This window comes from Erpetoichthys calabaricus, chromosome 10, assembly GCF_900747795.2.
Source record: "Erpetoichthys calabaricus chromosome 10, fErpCal1.3, whole genome shotgun sequence".
NCBI lineage: Eukaryota > Metazoa > Chordata > Cladistia > Polypteriformes > Polypteridae > Erpetoichthys > Erpetoichthys calabaricus.
The window spans coordinates 115,463,195-115,482,124 of NC_041403.2; the positions used below are offsets into that span (position 1 = coordinate 115,463,195).

An 18,930-nucleotide genomic window follows, 5' to 3' on the forward strand; every position below is an offset into this window, starting at 1 on the left:
GGAGCCAATCCAGTTATATCCCAACAAACTATTGTCATGTATTCCATCTGCATGTCAATGAGTTTTTGTGGGTCACTCCGTTACTGGATACTTTGGATCTATCATTTCTGTGTGGGATTGGAATCATTTATTGCCACGGTGGGTGCTCTGTTATTGTCAGACCTTTATTTAAAATGAAAAGACCTTGATTTAACATAACATGACATTTTTAATCCCATATAATCAAGATCAGAGTTGTTTAGCTTGAGAAAAATATTTTCTTGGCAATTTCCTTTCAAAGTCACTTTTTCTCATTTGGTTTATTACTCCAAACTTGTATATCCCTTTTCTTATGGTTGTTGATTTATGAATAGATTCCTGCTCTGTCCTCTCTTGATTTGCCTGCCTCACTTCTGTGAGCAATCCAGGCCTTTTTAGTCCACTTTCAGGGAAGTATCTAATCTGTCAAAGCAATGTGCCACTACATGGCTTGATGCTTCACTTGTGTGCTGCATCACTGATGGGTGTCATCACATTACTAGATATTTCACTTATGTATCATCCAATTGAGGAGCAGATTAGTTGTTAGAGATAGGGCGAGAAGTGCAGATATTCGGGAGAGGGTTGGAGTAGAGCTGCTGACTTCCACATTGAGAGGAACCGATTGAGGTGGTTTGAACATCTGTTATGGATTCCTCCTTGATGCCTCCCTATGGAGAGACCCCGGGGAAGACCCAGGGCTTGATGGGAGGATTATATTTCCCAGATGGCCTGGGAACACCTTGGGATTCCACAGTATGAATTGGGAAGTGGGAATGGGAAAAGGTTTGTATGAGTCTCTCTGTTAAGACTGTTGCACCCAAGACCCGGTTTCAAATAAGCGATGGAAAATGAATGAATAAATGAGCAAATTAATTAGTTGTTTGTCATTCCATAATTGGGTATAATGAAAGGCAATGGGGTGCAGTGATTGAGGCTTTGGCCTTTAAGCTCTGAGGTTGTATGATCAGATCCCACTGCTGACACTGTATGACCATGAACAAGTCACTTCATTTGCCTGTGGTCCAACGAGAAAAATAAGAAATATAGTCATTTGTATCTCAGATGCTGCTAGTTACCTTGGATAACAGCATCAACCACATAAGTACACATAAAATACTAAGAATAATGATTTTGTGCCTTGCATTTCATGAACACTGACTTCTTTGACACCACATTTGCTGGGCATTTTCCGTATGTGTCTTCCATTTGTTAAACACATCAGCTGTGTGCCATCCTGTTGCTGGACATTGTGTCTTTTTGCCATTCAGTTAATGGGCATACCTGTACATTGTTGTAAATTCTACTTACATGTCACCCCATTGCTGGACACGTGACTTACATGTTCTACAAATGTCAGACACTTAATTTCCTTGATGCCCCACTACCACTTTTTTCACTCATGTACTATATTATTAATTTTTGTTGTAGCTAAGGGGCTTACTTGCTCTGAAGTTTCAGACTTTTTTCAAGAAGAGTTTGCAAAGAGCTTTAACAGAATGGGATAATATACTAAAATGTAATTGTTAATAGTTTAAGAGATTATTAAGAAATATCTTCACTTGGCTGAGCTCTTTTAGAGCTTACGAGATTTCCTTTTCTATGTACAATAGCAGAGCATGCATTTACTTATACTTTTCACAGCTTGTGCTAAACAAATGTATATTTTCAGGGTTCTACCTTTTATTATCCTGTTTTTCTTTTATCTACATTGCCATTTATGAAATGATGAGTGAGGAGGAGGATTGTAATGACCTGAGGTTCAGTGGCTGCCAAACTCTGCACAACAGCAGCTGACACAATGTGCTGAAGATGAATTATTAAATATCACCAAAATCATGTTTCAACTTCCACAGATTCCTTTTTTCCCTTTCCTCTTTCATCCAGCTTTCCTTGTTTCTGTCTGAGGGGTCCCACCAGTGATTGACGCCTTACAAGGCTCCTGCCTTGTTACTTTTACGCACAATCTCGCTGACTCAAATCCTGGCATATGCAGATTTCACACCGCTCAAATTAATTCTACCTCTTTCTTTCTCTCTGTCCCAACCCCCCCTTTTCCCACCGCCCCATCTCCCTCTCTATCACTCTTCGCACTGAGGATGAGCAAAGCATTGCCATCTGGCTTCATGTCAAAATAATATCATTTAATTTGTTGCATGATTAAATGGCTGCTTTCACCCAGCAACTAAAAACAAGGCGACAGCACCAGGAACTCTGTCACTCTTTTACCCCCCTCTCTTTAATTTTATTAATTTCTGCTTTTTTCATTATCTGAAACGTGAAACTGACACATCTCTCAATTCCGCGGGAAGTGATATGTTAGCTGGCAAGATAAGGGAAAATTAATTACCAGGAGGCTACTTGTTTTGAGGTATTCCATGGTTTTGCTTACATTTTGTCTTAAATCTTTCTTTAGAGAGTGAACTTCTCCTCTATAGTAGTCGATTAAATGAAGAATACACCATGAAAAGTCAACTTAGCAATCTAGTGAATTTTAATTTTATAAGTTGACTACTTGTCTCCAGTACTCTATATACGAAAGCTTCTCTGTGCCAATTAAGATTTAGGGTGCCCTCACTCTCTAACTCAGCCAACATGCCACTCTCTTAAATACTGACAGACCTACTTTCAGTCTGCTTCTTCTGAGGGTTACCTTCACCTCAAAGGCCTCCTCTCTTTCTTTGTGCACTCCATTCTTTAGTTCTCTCAACTACCTGAATCTGCTCCTTGTTCTGGATGTCCATCCCATCCCAACAGTTAGAAACTACAGAAGTGGCATTAAGGAGTGAAATAAAGACCTGAACATCCACAAAAAATAAGGCTACATTGTGTGTCTTACAGTCAATCCATATATATTTAAGCCATTCATTTTTAACTACTTCTGCTGGGGCTGAGTTGGTTGTTCCTAACAATAAATTGAAAAAAATCAAGCTGCAATATGAATGAAAGTAGCTATAAAACTGTGATGAGGAATTGAGTAGAACCAAAAGAACCAGGCCAGATATAAAAGGGAGTTTACTTAGCCATGAGTTTTCACATTGAGGCAGGCCAAAATATTGTATATAGCTTTCTTGCAATGATACACAAGGTTAAAAAGAACCAGTATGTAAAGGTAACTGTGACATGCATGGTGTATTCTTCAACAACAGTCACCTCATACCATTTTCTTCCTCATTCCTCAGAATAATTTCTCTCTGTCTTCTTGGATGTTGAACTATCTGTTGGTCAGACTGCAGTTTGTCAGACTCAAGGACTGTGTTTCTGATAAGGATGTGAGCAACACTTGAGCAACACAAAGAACAGTCCTGTCTTATTTACTCTTCACTCTGTACACCTCCAGCTTTAAATATAACACCAGGTCATGGCACTTAGAGAAATTATCTGTCGATTCTGCACTTGTGGGGTGTATTGATAAGGGGGTGTGACAGAGTTCAGGAGTCAGGTGGATGTAGAGGTGGTCCATTCCTACAAGTACCTGGGGTTCCACATCAATGACAGGTTGGTCTGGTCTCACAACACAGAACTATATAAGGGTAGAGCAAACTGTGTTTTCTTAGGAGACTGCATTCCTTTAAGACAGTTCAATCTTGTGGTATGCTGGACTGGTAACATCACTTCCAGAGAGGCTCACCAAAGTAACAAGGTTATTGAAAGGGGAGGCTCAGTTGTGGAACACACTTTTGACCCCCAGGAGGTAGTAGTGGAGGAGAGAATGAAAACAAAACTGAGTGCCATTATGAACAATGCTGCACTTCTCTCTGACACACTAACACTGAGGACTTTGAGCCAACGAATCATGCAGCAGAAGAGCAGGGAAATGCTATGGGGGCTCCTTTATACCAACAGCAATTCACATCTATAATGCCTCACTGGGACTGGGACTGGGACTAAAAAGTCAGAAGTTTTCATTCTGTTTATTCTTTCTGGTCTATGTTCAGACAATAGGGTATGTATAAATATTTTATACATATTTATTTATTTAAAGAGACTCTATGAAAGCCAAATTTCCTCTTGTGGACAAATAAAGTTCTATCTGTCTGTTAAATGCCAGTTCACATAGTATATAAAGCCACAGGTCTTAGATCACTTGGAAAATATAAATAGATGTACTGTATGTATTAAGATATACAGATTGGTAAATCATTAGCTATTAATGTGAAAGGCACTGCATTCATTTTCCATTGATAGTTAGATAAATGGATAAGTAAGATGATAGCACAACACGTATTAAAAGCATCATTGGAAGAAAGGTGGATGTGAAATGCACTCTACGGTATGACTGCTTGTTTAATGTACTGTATGTGAACATCATTACATAAAGTAGAAAGACTTGAGATTTGAAAGTGCCGTATATAAGTAGATGTGAAAGTCACTACATGATTAGCAGATAGTGGGAAAGGCATTATATAAGATACGCAGATCAACAGAGAGATTTGATGTGCCCTTGCAGATAGATAGATAGATAGATAGATAGATAGATAGATAGATAGATAGATAGATAGATAGATAGATAGATAGATAGATAGATAGATAGATAGATAGATAGATAGATAGATAGATAGATAGATAGATAGATAGATAGATAGATAGATAGATAGATAGATAGATAGATAGATAGATAGATAGAGTGCATCCAGAAAGTATTCACAGTGCATCACTTTTTACACATTTTGTTATGTTACAGCCTTATTTCAAAATGGATTAAATTCATTTTTTTCCTCAGAATTCTACACACAACATCCTATAATGACAATGTGAAAAAAGTTTACTTGAGGTTTTTGCAAATTTATTAAAAATAAAAAAATTGAGAAAGCACATGTACATAAGTATTCACAGCCTTTGCCGTGAAGCTCGAAATTGAGCTCAGGTGCATCCTGTTTCCCCTGATCATCCTTGAGATGTTTCTGCAGCTTAATTGGAGTCCACCTGTGGTAAATTCAGTTGATTGGACATGATTTGGAAAGGCACACACCTGTCTATATAAGGTCCCACAGTTGACAGTTCATGTCAGAGCACAAACCAAGCATGAAGTCAAAGGAATTGTCTGTAGACCTCCGAGACAGGATTGTCTCGAGGCACATATCTGGGGAAGGTTACAGAAAAATTTCTGCTGCTTTGAAGATCCCAATGAGCACAGTGGCCTCCATCATCCGTAAGTGGAAGAAGTTCGAAACCACCAGGACTCTTCCTAGAGCTGGCCGGCCATCTAAACTGAGCGATCGAGGGAGAAGGGCCTTAGTCAGGGAGGTGACCAAGAACCCGATGGTTACTCTGTCAGAGCTCCAGAGGTCCTCTGTGGAGAGAAGAGAACCTTCCAGAAGGACAACCATCTCTGCAGCAATCCACCAATCAGGCCTGTATGGTAGAGCAGCCAGACGGAAGCCACTCCTTAGTAAAAGGCACATCGCAGTCCGCCTGGAGTTTGCCAAAAGGCACCTGAAGGACTCTCAGACCATGAGAAAGAAAATTCTCTGCTCTGATGAGATAAAGATTGAACTCTTTGGTGTGAATGCCAGGCGTCATGTTTGGAGGAAACCTGGCACCATCCCTACAGTGAAGCATGGTGGTGGCTGCATCATGCTGTGGGGATGTTTTTCAGTGTCAGGAACTGGGAGACTAGTCAGGATAAAGGGAAAGATGACTGCAGCAATGTACAGAAACATCCTGGATGAAAACCTGCTCCAGAGCGCTCTTGACTTCAGACTGGTGCGACGGTTCATCTTTCAGCAGGTCAACGACCCTAAGCACGCAGCCAAGATATCAAAGAAGTGGCTTCAGGACAACTCTGTGAATGTCCTTGAGTGGCCCAGCCAGAGCCCAGACTTGAATCCGATTGAACATCTCTGGAGAGATCTTAAAATGGCTGTGCACCGACGCTTCCCATCCAACCTGATGGAGCTTGAGAGGTGCTGCAAAGAGGAATGGGTGAAACTGGCCAAGGATAGGTGTGCCAAACTTGTGGCATCATATTCAAAAAGACTTGAGGCTGTAATTGCTGCCAAAGGTGCATCGACAAAGTACTGAGCAAAGGCTGTGAATACTTATGTACATGTGATTTCTCAGTTTTTTTATTTTTAATAAATTTGCAAAAACCTCAAGTAAACTTTTTTCATGTTGTCATTAAGGGGTGTTGTGTGCAGAATTCTGAGGAAAGAAATGAATTTAATCCATTTTGGAATAAGGCTGTAACATAACAAAATGTGGAAAAAGTGATGCGCTGTGAATACTTTCTGGATGCACTGTAGATAGATAGATAGATAGATAGATAGATAGATAGATAGATAGATAGATAGATAGATAGATAGATAGATAGATAGATAGATAGATAGATAGATAGATAGATAGATAGATAGATAGATAGATAGATAGATAGATAGATAGATAGATAGATAGATAGATAGATAGATAGGAAAGAAACAATATAATAGATCGATGTGAAAGATAATATGTGTTAGATAATTGCTTCATGGTCTTCTGGGGAAGATTGCTGTACGATAGCTAAATGCACATATTAGTCAGATATGAACAAAATCTGCAGAAAATCCTATATGTAGTCTCAAGTCTCAAGTGTAAAATAAATCAGTTAGTAGTCTACTTAAAATTAGAATAAAAAAATGGCATAAAACCATATTCTAACCAGAGGATATGTTGTAAAGTCTGATGATAGTTTGTAAAACATACCTCCAATAACATCCCCTGGAGCACAGTGGTAGAATATGCCATGTCATAAAGGTGGTTCACAGGTCATCATTTAATGAAGTTATACTGTATAATTTTAACCTGTTCATTAAATTCATTGATTTTCTTAATCCACTTATCTAAGTCTGGGCCACACAAAAGAGTACAGCAAATTCTTTCTTATGGCGTTTTCAGGTGCAGCCGTTACTCTTTGTTCTTACCAAGGGCTTAATGTTTAGTGGCCATTAAAATATCAAACTGTTTCCCTAAAGTGCTCTTTTTATTCCTTAGTTCTTAAAGCCTTAACTTAATTAACAGATGATTTGAGCAGAGGGGGACCTGTGAACCAATCCACTCTTTTGTGAATACCTTGCAGCAAGATGAATGAGAAGAAAGGTCAAAAGCCAAACACCTGGGGTTCCAACTAGGCAAAACTCCATTTAATTCTAATAAAAACTAAGAAAAACACCACAAATCATGCGCTTGCATGTGCTCTCTGCTAGGGACAATTCACTTGTAATTAGTGCTCTGTCCAGTTGCAATTTCTGTGTTTTCTTGTGTATTTGCTAATGTTGTCAATTCTGAAATGATTTGCCACCTTCTGAGAGCATCTTCCTTTTGTACCAGGCAGACAGAAAGGGGCAGGGCTTGTTTGGCTTCATTGCCTTCAACGGACATATTCTTGAGGCTGTAAGAGAGAAGGAGGCATCCTCTCATCCTTGGTTGGTACCACATACCTTAAGTGAGCACCCTCTTGGCGTGCATACATGACAACCTGAAATGAACAACAATTTCTTATTTCACATTTTGGTGGTTGGTCATGCATCCACATACATAGTTAGGTATGAAAAGCATTATCTCTCTATTATAAAAAAAAAATCATGGAAAGGAGACTAGGGAGACGAGATGTGATCTTCTTGGACAATTTGACGTCCCACACGAGACAAGGCAGTGAGACAACATTTAAAACAAGTTCACAGACATCTAACCTAGCAGTTGTTGGAATGCTTTTGGCAGACACGCTTCATGTGCTTCCAGCTCTTAAAACAACGACAAGCAACAAGCAGATAATGCAGCTCGCCAGCAGTAGCAGCAGCAGCAAGCCAGCAGATAATCTGACTGCTTCTCCTTAGCTTGCATTAAGCTTCCCCCCCACCGCCCCTTAACAACGCGAGTGGCAGAGATGCGAAGTGGCAAAAGGACAGCTGCTGTACAGGCTTTTAAATGATCGATGCGCAGCGCGACAAGTGGAATACGTAGCTTGCCAGCAGCAGCAGGCCAACAGATTATCCAACCTCTTCTTCTTAGCATGCATTCAGCCACCCCCCCTTTACAACACGAGCAGCGTTATACGTCCTGCGAGAAAGAGATTTAACCATGCTCAGGGCTGGAAATAAAGGACAAGTACAGTATTGTTTTTATAAAAGTTTAAAGTAAAAGTGAAAATAATGCATATGTAACAATTCCCATGAAAATAACAATCTCTTTAAATTGTATATCTGGTAAACCAAAGCCAGGGGTGGGCGAGCGAAGCGAGCAGAGGGCAGAGCCCCCTAGTATATTTTAAAAAATCTGTATGACAAAAAAGGAAAAATAAAGGCACTATATGAGAATGATAGGCAATGTAAGGTGATATATGATATTGATATTTTAATAAGTGCAAATGGCTCAATATCATAGACTGACATGAAAGGTGCCCTTTCACAGATAGATAGAGAATATGATGTGAAAGGCACTACATAATAAAACATGAATGTTTGTGAAAGCTTATTTTACCTCATATATCATTAAGATCTGCCGGGAGGCATACTACTGCCCTCACTATGTTCAGTATATGGTGGCTTCATTATTTCAGAGTTAATCTGTGACTTTTGGTGCATAGTTAGTAAAACAGAACTCTACATTGCTGTACACATTTGTACTCTACAATTCATCCCAAGATGAAAAATTGAGTGTGTGTTTGATAAGGAAATTGGACAAGGGTCTCTGTAACCACACAAAGTGAGATGGTAAACTGCAACATTTACTAGGGAAATATTTAATGGAGGAGAGAGGGGCAAAGTCTAAAAAGTAGAGATTGACTGTTGAGGTCATCAAGGTTTATTTTTATATGTGCCTAATTAGGAAAGCAAAGTGTGGTTCTGAAATGACTTCCTCCTGAATATGAATTTGTGACTCAAATGTCATCTTAATCACTGTACAGGAAAACCGTGTACGGTACAGGAAACCAAATTCAGAATACAGTACAGTCTGATTGCTTATCTGTGCACCGTGCACTGTCGCCAAGCAAAAATGTTGGAACTCCTAGACGACTAAAGTTCATCCTTACCATGCCAGCAGGAGGTCCCTAATGTGTGTTTAGGCTCCATGGCACAGCACACCTTCGTCCAGCCAACTGGCAGCTCCCTCTCCACTCCTCGCTTCAAAATTCTACTGTAAATATGAAGGACTGGAAGAAAGCCCCATTTTAAAAATCACAAAATTCAGTATGTCGAAATTCATAAATTAGTACTTTTAAAACAAGGAGGCAGTAACTATTTCCAGCACAATTTGTCTCATAATTTTAAAATGCTTTTGTTTATAGTGTGTCTGTAGCAGGCTTTTTTGGATGAGCGCTGCGATAATGAACACAATTATCTTTTCTTCTGGTTTATTTTATCTTTGCAGAAATTCAGATTTTTTTTTTTCATCGGGTAAAAGTAAAATCCAGCAGTCTTGGCTCTGTGCTGAGCAGACAGTTACTCGTCTTCCAAAACACCCCATTTAGCTGATATTTAATGAAAAACTGGCGCCAATCCTTGCAGAGTCATTAAGGCATAAATAATGGGCACAATGTTAGGCTGTTTGAATCATGGCAGCCCCTAGTGCAGTTTGCAGAGTGCTTTGATACGAGTCTGCATGAGAGTGGGAAACAAGAAAAGGGGGCTGTTGGAGCTTAGAGGGACTGGATACTCTGTTTTTACCAAAGGGTCTTTGCTTGCAGCACACATGCAGCCTAGGAGTGTAGCTGTCCTAGTGACTCCATCTCCTAAAATTCCTCATGTTTTGCCTTTCTGGGATAAAGGTTTCAGTTCCTGTTACACTCTTTAAAATTTTTTCTTCTTGCATTCAGTTTGGTCCACTCTTTCAGATGCCCATTTCCTGATTGTCCTCAGCCTATGTCATTGCAAAGTGAAATTGAACACTAAGCAGACTCTCATTTTTCTTACTTCACTCATGGTGTTTTGTTCACACTTTGTGCAAAAGATGGAAAATATTTTAAACAAAGTTGTGTGCCTGCAAGTGGGAGCTCAGCTGTTCCTGTTTCTTATGACATACTGCTTGTTCTCTATAGCCTAGGAGGATAAACATTAGCTTGCTGTGGTGGAGAACAGAAGTGATCCCCTGTCCAGCAGTGCTGCACAATGTCTGCATAGCCCAAGAGCAGCCCTCAAGGAAGCCAGGGAAGAGCCTGGAGACTTCAAGATAGTAACTCCCCCCATCTCAATCGAAGCACAAATCATGGCTGGCGAGGTGACATTTGGAAACCCAAGGCAGTCATCTACTACCTTTTAAATAACAATTACAGCAACGCACCTTAATTTGATAAGAGAGTAGAATCAGAGCATCTAAACAGACCCATCTGAAATTAGATCAGGCAGTCAATCAATAGACAGGGCCTTGCAGATACTACCTGTCAACAGCCACAGGAAAATGGATGCCTAAGAAAGCCATAACTATGATAAATTTACTCCTTGAATCTACGGAGCACAGCCCCCTCCTCACCACCACCACCACTACCACCACCAAGCTCCCCCCAGCACCCTGGCCGTCTGTCTTTGACTAATGTATGCGGTAAAACTCTCCTGTACTGTCCCAGTCACTGGCGTGCCGGGGCTCTGATCACACTATCAATCTCAGCGTCGCCACCGAAAGCACATTAAAATAAATTTGTCACTGTAAGTTTATGAAATATTGATATTGAAAGGGGGGTGAGGGCGATCTTTCAAAAAAGGTGGGGGGAACGTGTTGATGTTGTAATGAATTATCTTCAGGCAGTGAATAATAATAATAATAAAAACAAAAAAACCATGCAAGTGAGTTGTTTACTGCCATCAAGAAATCAGTCCTAGAATAATGTGAACGTAGGCATTACTCTATCTATCTATCTATCTATCTATCTATCTATCTATCTATCTATCTATCTATCTATCTATCTATCTATCTATCTATTATTTCAGCTCATATTAGAATATGGGAAGTGTATTTTACTAATGTTAAAATTTCATACCTTACACAGCAAGTATTTTTTTCTTATTTATAATAATTACACAACTTTTTTTTTAAATAAATGCATGTTTTCCTTTTGTTTTAATAACATGTTGCCTAATCCGTCTGTTTTTCTGTGGAAATTTACATGATAATGCTCTTGACATCTTCAAAGTGGCTCTAGATAATAAAGTGAAAATTTAGATATTAAAATTGTATACTTCAAACATAATAATTTTCAAAATGTGTGTATTGTGACAAGGAGAAAATGCCTTAAAAAAAGCATGATCAAAATAATTTTGAAAATACTATGTCATACTCCTCTTAAATCTATCTATCTATCTATCTATCTATCTATCTATCTATCTATCTATCTATCTATCTATCTATCTATCTATCTATCTATCTATCTATCTATCTATCTATCTATCTATCTATCTATCTGTTATATAGTATTCCTATCTATCTATCTATCTATCTATCTATCTATCTATCTATCTATCTATCTATCTATCTATCTATCTATCTATCTATCTGTTGAAGTCAGTCCGTGGTTTGCCACAGTCATTGTGTATTTTTGTTTAAACCAAGGCCAGCTTTTAATTAGAACTCGCATATTAATGAAGCATATACGTAATTTACCTTTATTATGTCAATACAGAATGATACAATAATATTTACCATTTACAGAAATTTTAAAAATAGGATTATATTTGCCAAATCGTGGGATTTTGCTGTGTTTGAAATGCCATTGTTATTGAAGTGGTTACTTGCTAATGATTTCAGAGTCAGAAACATTATTTAGATACGGCTTCTCTTTAGCATTCAGTTGCTGTGTCCTGTCTTTTTCAGTTGTCATTATTTAGAGTTCATAATCTATGGAAAAGGAAATAAAAAGAAGAAAATTAAAATAGGCTCCAGTTTATTGAAGTCCTCAGAAAAACAATACAGATTTCACGTTAATTGCCTTTTTGACCACAAAAGGAGAATAAGACAAGGGCCAGTTTACTGAGGAGGACATCAGTCAGAACTAGCATTCAGTTTTGCTCAAATAGTGTCAGTTAACCCAGAGCAGGCACAGGTGCTTCATTGGTGTTGCTGGTAGTGTGATGATCAGCAAGCAACTGATTAAAAAATAAATATAACAGCTAAATCTTTTAAAAGGCAAGATCAGTGCAGTTTATTCATACTTGATAAATTCTTTTAATTAGGAAATCAACCCCATTGTGCATTTCTAGATTGACACAATAAAGGGCAACATTGGCAAATATGGCATTTTTTATTAAAATATATGTCGAATTAACATCAGCCCTTCACGGACTGAAATGAGTAGCTCAGATCTACCAAATACTGCCTCATCTTATCAATCAAATCTATTTTACTGTAATTGATGCCTATGTTATATAACTTATCACTTTAGTAATGTTCTTTTTGAGTTGTCTTTCAGTCTTTATATGTGGTGACGCCTCTTTCTGCTTTTCCCCCTACTAGCTGCATTGCTGAAAAATGTTTAAAATGTTTTTATAAAATGGGACATGCAGATGGTTATACAAACTGAAGTGGTCTGTCCCAGTACTTCCCAGGTGGTTGGCCCTAATTTTAGCATTCATTCCAAGCAACTGCTGTTTGATGTTCTGTCACTTGGTCAGTGCCTTCTTAGAGGTGGTAGCAGAGTGTGAAGAGGATTTTTATTCTGGGACACTTTTTTTAGGTTCTAGATGCACTTTTTGTAGTTTTCTGGAGTACTGTAGCCATTTTACCTGCATTGTTTTAACTTTTCCAGTTAGTGCGGCACAGAAGATTTTGTACACCCCTTTTTAGCCCTCCAGTTGTGGGCACCGTCTGAGGTAATACAAGAGCAGTAGGATTATTCTCTTCATAATTCCATTTCATTTCCTGCAGTGCTGAACGTGTTATATAAACTTCCTAAATAAATTCTAGTGAAGGAGCTATGCTATTATGTTATGACAGAGCCCAGTTTACTTAAAACCAAAAGACAGGTGCGACACTTTGACAGTTTTACTCTTCTTGTTGTAAAGTTCCCTACCAGGTTTGCAAGGTGCTTTCATTATGTAGCAGTGCCCCTTCTCTAGCACTTCAGTCCTCACCAGGCCCAAACTGACAGTCAGCAGGCCTCCACAATGTAAACACAAAGAGCTGTCAAGTGCCTTATTGAAGCTATGGTTGCATGTGCCCTGTGGCTGAAACACCCAGAGTGAATTTTGGACTGATAAAAACAACAGTTTCTGTGTGTGTGAATTATGTAAGCAGTTACAAAATGGATGGGTGGTGATCTTGACATTTTTCAATAAAATCCTGGTGTTGCATAGTGGAAGTAACATATTTAGTATTACAAGTCTGGCTTTGCTCAAATAAGCAAATAATCAAGTGGAAAAAAACTCTTGGAAGAAAAGTTCCTGCCCAGTACCATGCAGATTTCTGATGCCCAGTGTGACTCGGAGTATGCCTCCATGCTTTAATACTTGTAGTCAAGATGCTCATCGCCTCTAGTTGTGTGATCTTCTGTCTAATGCACCGACTGTTAGGTGAGGCTCAGACATTGAATAGCAACGGAAAACATGCATGAAAGGATGAAATGTATGGTTGTTCAACAAGAATCCAAATAGCAGACAGAAAGCTCATAAAGACAGACAGAAGCTAACACAGACAAACTAGAAGCAAAATAATGGATCATCTTCATCAAAAAAGCACAATGGCAACAGTGGCAGAAAAATGGGAAATGCTGCGATTTTTGCAACCAAACATCAAAGTCTGAATGATGCTATTACAAAGCCTGGCTAATTCTTATTATTATTATTAACAAATAGTAGAGTTTTGTCAAATGTACAGATTCCTTTTTGCATAAAGAAAAGAAAAAAAAAACAATATAACTTTTCAGAGATAATTCAGCCACCGGGTCAATCCAAAAGCATCCCTTTCAGCTTATTACTCTTACTCGATAATTTCAAAATTAAAAATAATATTAATATTAAAAATAATAATAATCATGTCTTAGTTCTTACTGTTCCAGACATTCGATTGACACACCTTCCTGGCCTCATTCCTGCTTTGTCCCTCATTCTACTGGGATAGGTGATGACACCAAACCCAATGGCCTTGAATCACTTAAGCAAATTTGAGAATGTTATGTTATGTTTTGTTTCTTATTTATTTCCTCATTTTATGGCATGTACTGTATCTGAATTAGTATGTTAAATAAACCAACAGTATGAGAATGGAGCAGTTTTGGTTCACGATTTCTACATACATTGCACTGAGGTTGATGGTCAGCAGCTGAACGGTTCTCAGTCAAACAACCTGCTTCTTCAAATAGAATAAGAAATGGCTCTTCTTTATCTGAAGCTATGTTTAACTGTGAATGGCATTTCTCCAGCACAATAGGAAACATGTCCAAAAGCTTTGTGCTTGGATCTGGGCTATGATCGCATTTCCCACTTGTATGAGATTGGAAAGACTGGAAATTGGCTAAAGGGTCAAGCAAGTACATTTTGGAATTCTCATGATCCTATGTCATCTACTTTACCAATTACCTTTAATGTTTTAGCATGAAGCCAAAGATGTAACAGTCTCACAAAGGATATGGTTTGTCAATTTTACACACAGCGCAGCCGCCACTCCGCTTACATTTTAAAGCTGCACAGTGCCATGGATCTCCACTGATCCTCCAGCAGCCCAATATGATTCTTTTGTCTTTTCATCTGACTTGATTGTTGTCTGTGAAGAGAAAACACATCTTGAATGAGCCTATAACTGATGGAAACACTCCAGTGCTGAATCCTGAGGATAACCAAGTAGCTTCTGTAATTAAGTTATGAAATTAATCCTGCATTTCAAAAATGACTTTTTGTTTTTTTTTTTAATAATGAATTACTTTCTGCATGATTTAAAAAGTAATACTTAAGCCAAGTGAGCAGCTTTTGTTATCAAAAATATCAGCAGTGACAAATTTTGTATTTTGGTAATTACCAGTTATTTTTTCCCTAAAAAATATCAACTTGTTTTATGTTATGATTAAGAAATTCAGACACAATTAACTTTTGTTTTATAAAAACACACGGGCTGTTTTCAAAATGGCTTCAAAATTTTGTATTATGCATTCTAAAAATGCAGACAGTGTAATAACAACAGCAAGTCCGATTTTGCTCATAAAGGTAAGTTCAAAAACAAACACCTTTGTCAATAGTGCTGCAAAAGTCCAAGAGGGTTAAATGTCTTGGCTTGCATAAGGGTTCCTCAAATATTCTTGCAGTTCTTTTGAGGACCTTTGTAGGAATAAAGATTGAGAAGCACTGTGGTAGACCACAGAGGAGTGTGATGGACAGCCAGGTTGAGCTGCTCAACCCGGCTGACACCCCCAGGACACTAGATGGCAATTTCCCTGCAGCTTAGTGGTGCCCCAGATTCCCACAGGGCACTATGGGAGATGGAGTTCGGCTTCACAGCCGACACGGGGACTTCTGTTTCCCATATAGTCCGGAAGTACTCCCAAGTCATGGGGAAGGAAGGGCAGAAGTACTTCTGGGCTGAAGAAAATACAAGTACCCATCTGATCCGGAAGTGCTGAGGAATCACACGGACGGAAGGACAGAAGCCCTTCCGGGTCAAGGACTATATAAAGGACTAGTGGAGACCCAGCAAGAGGGCCAGAGGGCCGGAGTTAGGAGGGAGTGTGACGGAGCTGCTGATAGAAGAGAATTGTTGTATTGTTATTATAGTTATTGCCTGTTTGTTGTGGTGGAGGTGCTTTGGGGCACTATAGGAAAGAAGTAAAAATATTCTTAGTACTTTTAACCTGTGTCCAGTGTGTTTGTCTGTTGGGGAAAAGGTGAGCAACAGTGTCACCTAGCACCCACTATCACGGGAGAAAGAAGCAAATACTGTATGGGCCCTGTCAAGAAATGTTGGAATCCACAGCAAAGCAACGTGTTTTGCATTGTTCGCCTTTCTTTGGGAAGGCATATTGTCATAAAAAGGTAGAATAACTTGGGATTCAAGTAAAACAAATACAATCAGTATAGATGAATACATTTTAAACAAAGCAAAAAGAAAAGAAAATATGATATAGTGAAGATTTTATATATAATTAGCAAAAAATATTACAAGCTTATATCTATATGATGACAAACATATTGCCATTGAGTTAATATCTTTGGTTCATTTTACATATTTTGTACCTTCATTCTTGAAGTCCTTTTGATTTTTGGCCATGAGATTTTTTCAGTCATGCCCTCCTCTCAACCATATTCAACCATGTACACGGTACTCTCACTTCTCATTCGTGTGAATGCTTTTGACAGACATAGTTCTTGCTCTCTCAGCTCTTATAAATTTTAATGTTTTCCTCACTTTAAGTTCCCAATTACAGAAGACATATTATGTCCAAATCTTATTGAAGAATTTCATCACAAAGGGTTATCAACAGTAAAAATGAGTACACAAGCAATCCTAGCAGAGAGAAATGATGAAGTCAAACGAATTAACATCAAAAATGTCGATCGGTTACACAGCAAATTGGTTAAATGCGTATCAATAGAATATGCTGAAACAGTTGGTGGTGATCGTGCAGAAGATAAAAACATCAATTTACAATATCTAAAGAATATCTACAATCGTTAACACCGTCCAGTCTTCCTCCACACGAATTACTGTAGAAAGAATGATGTATCCAAGAAAGGTAATGTAGTAAATCTCCAGTGGATAACATTAGAAAACAAAGGAGATCTTGCTATGCCATTTGTATTAAAATATTTACAGTGTCCGATTAGAATAGCTTTTGCAAAGACAATTAACAAATCTCCAAACATTCGAAAAAGTCATTTTATTTAATAGAGAGAAAGAAATGAAATGCAATCACGGGCAGTTATACATTGTGTTGTCACAATGAAAGTCCAAACAGAATCAAAATTCATTGCGATATTGACGAAAATTTAAGATTTACAGTAAAAATGTAAGTTTAAAAGTAATTTGCGTATTAATTTCAAAGCCAAACAGAACAAAATCGTATTATGCAATGAATAACTCTAACACAACATGAAAAATCATTTGCTTTCAAATTATTACATTTTACTATTTTTTAATATGGTTAATTACTTGCTGTAATGGAAAATAGTTAGTTCTATTATGCATGTGTAACAATTCCCATGAAAATAGCAATCTGTTTAAATTGTACATCTGCATCTCCATGCGTGTAGTGCAGGCCTGGGAGTTGGCAAGCAAAGCGAGCACGGGCAAAGCCCCCTAGTTTTTCATAATATCAATTATACTTAGAATTTCTTGATAATCCTGTATACAATCTTCATTATATCCCATCTTTTTCCATCTATACTAATTGTATTTCTTGATTCTCTGCTTATTCTACCTGTTTCTAATTTATTCACAATAAGGAGACTGGTGCAAATGTTGGGTGTTTAATTTATAAAGGATCTCGTCACGTGGCGCCATTATTGACATCTAATGTCTAACAGTATCTTCTCTCCCCGATGCATGCCACACTTCCAAGCTCCTCGTAGATCGTAACCACCGCATGACCACATGATGAGGAGACCTCATTTCTGTTTTTTTCCAATTCTTTTCATTTCTGACTTTTACCATATAGTATTTTAACTACAGTCTAACCTGATGGTATAGTGTTCAATTACATAATTCTACATTTTTATTCAGTTCTTTCTTTGCTGGTGACAAATTTGCCTGCTTTTTCTTATATACCTTTTTATTATTTTCAGGCTACGAGCACTGTTTGTGTTTTTGATCATGACTTCAGTTTCTGGAGTTGATCAAAATGACAAATCCATCCTTTCTTGGTTGTCTATTGGTCTCATTTCAAGAGCTTTTTTATCATCCACTCTGTTAGAAGGGTTTGCTCTTAAAGTGGATGAAGTCAACATGATAGAGGAAGAGGTAAAACATGGCCTGCAGTACTTTGCCATTATTTACATTGACTCTGAAGTTGAAAGTTACAGTCAGTTAAGTAATAAAGCTGTCATTTTTACAGCACTCATAAGCTGAAGAATGCACAATATAAATGTGTTGTCCTTTAGCCATGTTTACTTATTTATTTTTTTAATAAAATCTGCAAAAGCTGGTTAGAAGAAAGACCAAGATGTTGAAAAGTTGAGATATTCTGAAAAAAAATTATTTGCTGGTGAGGTCCATACTGCTAGTCTGGTAATCTTTTTTATTCTGCATAGCATACAAAGCAACCTCTTAACTTCTTTACTTGTAAATTGTTCTCTCACCTTTAGAAGATCTGGTTAAAAATGTCGAGCTTCACAGAAGCACAAGAACAAGATGCAGTAAAACAAAAAAATGTGTCCAGTGGTTCTAAAATACATCTTCTATAAACAATGTCATAAACACGACAAAGAGCCACACAGAAATAAAAGGTTTGGGGCAGCCATCAGTATATTGTTCCTGGCTGCAATGGATAAGTGTAAGGTACTGATTTGTACAGGTTCGAGACCACAACTGAACTGATTTGCTGGCACAAAGATGCAGGAGAAAGTGATGTCATCACTGGGACTGGAACCAGAAGTGGTGTCATTGGGCCTGAGACCATAAGTGACATCATCAGTAAGGGCCAGAACTGGAAGTGATGTTGTTGGGCCCAGGGACCAGAAGTGGCATCATCACTGGGGCCGGAACAGGAAGTGGTGTCATTGAGGCCGGAACTGGAAGTGACGCTATCGGGGCCATCCCATAACTGGTTTGCAGAGAAGTGAGCAAAAGAGTTAGTGTACTCTAATACCCCCTGGTCTGGCATGGAATTACTCTCTTTCAGGCCCTTTAGCTGCCTCCCATGTGCACGTGTGGGACAACACGTAATTCCAAAAATGAATCCAAATGACAAAAATTTAATGTTTGCTTTTGTCCCTGCTGCTTGTGCTGGGCAACAACAGTTTTGGAAGATAATGAAATTAGAAGATGGCATGGAATGGTCTGAATCAAACTGGAATCATAACTGGGAAA

The 18,930-nt window shown here is 38.3% G+C and overlaps 1 long non-coding RNA gene across 1 annotated transcript in view; it reads right to left on the reverse strand.

Annotated features, from left to right (window-relative positions):
- Window positions 1-11,780: 11,780 nt before the first annotated feature.
- LOC114658563 (uncharacterized) overlaps window positions 11,781-18,930 on the reverse strand; it is a 78,631-nt gene continuing 71,481 nt past the window's right edge. The window contains exons 2-3 of the long non-coding RNA XR_003717415.1: window positions 14,590-14,679; window positions 11,781-11,820 (exon numbers count right to left, since the gene is read on the reverse strand). This is a non-coding gene — a long non-coding RNA (uncharacterized LOC114658563). The remainder of the gene's footprint in view (window positions 11,821-14,589; window positions 14,680-18,930) is intronic.